This window comes from Salvelinus sp. IW2-2015, unplaced genomic scaffold, assembly GCF_002910315.2.
Source record: "Salvelinus sp. IW2-2015 unplaced genomic scaffold, ASM291031v2 Un_scaffold2400, whole genome shotgun sequence".
Classification (NCBI taxonomy): Eukaryota; Metazoa; Chordata; class Actinopteri; order Salmoniformes; family Salmonidae; genus Salvelinus; species Salvelinus sp. IW2-2015.
In genome coordinates this window covers 34,806-36,776 of record NW_019943722.1, presented here as the reverse complement: position 1 = coordinate 36,776, position 1,971 = coordinate 34,806, and positions in this window count along the sequence as shown.

The following is a 1,971-nucleotide window of genomic DNA, read 5'->3' as shown; positions in this document are numbered from 1 at the left end:
TCACAACAGTGGGACATACTAAATGCACATCACCAAAAACGGTCGTTATGAACCAAGATATAACACTTGCATACTATCCAGTAAACTTTTTACAAGCGCTGAATTTGCACTTGTTGTGGTATAGGACAGTGAGTTGATATGCAAAAACTTTGGGGGATGTAGCAAGAGAAGCCATAAGTAATACATCAAAGCTTGAGAGTAAAGGTTTAGTTAATATTCGGATCTTATAACTCAGTTGTGTTTTCAGCAGGATGATTTTCTTGTGAGCGATGAGCCAATGGAATAGAGTGATAATACATCTCTCCCACGCCTGAGTTTGAACCAGCACCAGCTCCATGGTAGCCGGTGTTTAGGTTCCAGCACTCATGAGTCATCATTATGAGAATACAACCCATGATCTCACCCAACACCCCATATACACACGGACATCCTATTTACAGATTATGGCTTGTTTGTTTGGAGTCGGACGCCCAACCACACTGTATTTTAAGACACCTGACCCCTACACAATCACTCGAAGGTGGCGTGGTGTGACATGTGTGTGTGGGACTTGTGTCTTCATGTAGCAACTCCTGATTTAGTCTGTCTTTGCTAGCTTTTTCCTACAGCTTTTTTTCAGTTCATGGTGAAAGCGGAGCTGTTTCTGAGAATAGTCGTCTTTGCTCAAGCGGAATCATCCACCAATCCAGGATATAAAGTATACCACGCTTGTGTGTTATCTTTCTCCGATTAGCCCTCGCCGTATGAGAAACTCAGGATCCGGAGGAGACATGCTGTTAAGAGAAGTTTCATGGACTCCGTTTTGATTTTGCCAGGATGATATGATTCTGTGTTTGGGTTTGTAGAGAAGAAAGTACAGTCAGTATGCCCTGGAGAGGTGACTGAAAGGAGTCTACTAAAGACTAACAAACTTTTTTGGGGAGATCTGGGTCGGCTTCTTACAGGACAATGTATTTCCTGCTGGTAGAGTGAGGTTCTATCAAGAGAGTGAATACTGTCAGTATGAGCTGGTGGGAATAGTAAGGGTCAGTCAGCGACGGAAATGAAGTTTTGCGCATGCTTTTGATCTAAATCCTCAACTTTTATATCTGATTAATTAAAAACATATGAATATTCACAACCTTATATAAAGATATTTGGCAGAACTTGAGCTAAAATGGAGGAGAAGACATTTATCTCTAATAGAAGGATAATAATTAGAGAGAGTGTATTTATTTCATTGATGTCTATACTTTCTATACATTAATATAGGTAATAAATGAAATAAATAATGATTTGAGTTTACCTGCTGGCAGCAATGAGGTGATATACCATGGGGTGAGTGGTGAGTGTGTAGCCATTCAAGCACACACAACTAAACTGATGGTTGCTGTCACTTTTGTCCCATGGAAGCATTGCACAAACCCTTTCCGACTTCCATTAAGACGAATTCTCCAATGGAACCAGTTTAGAGTATTATCCCTGGTCTGGATGGATGCAAAGCAGTGCTGTGTGTGTGTGTGTGTGTGTGTGTGTGTGTGTGTGTGGTTGTGTGTGTTGTGATTGGTGTGTGTTGTGTGTGTTGTGTTTGTGGTGTTGTGTGTGTGTGTGTGCTGTGGTGTGTGGTGTTGTGTGTAGTGTGTGTGCGGTGCGGTGGCGGAGCGTCGCGTTAGCGCGTTGGCGCGTTTGGACTCTGTGGGTGGTTGCTGTGTGCGTGTGGGTGTGAAGAGAGCGGTGAACGATGTCGAGATGGACGGGGCGTACAGAAGGTGTGGGTTTTCGCAGTGGTCGAGTTATCCTCTGACCTTTATGGAAGCTAGGGCACTGTAGTAGCTGCACAGACGACTGATTTTCTACAACACGAGAGGGAAGAAGAGATAGATGTGTGTTGCTGGTGGCATCTGCAGGCGTTCCTGGATGCTTCTAAAGTGTGCGAAGGTTGATAACTCGACCACGCATCAGCCCTCGCCTCTCCGTGAGGAGCGTACGCTC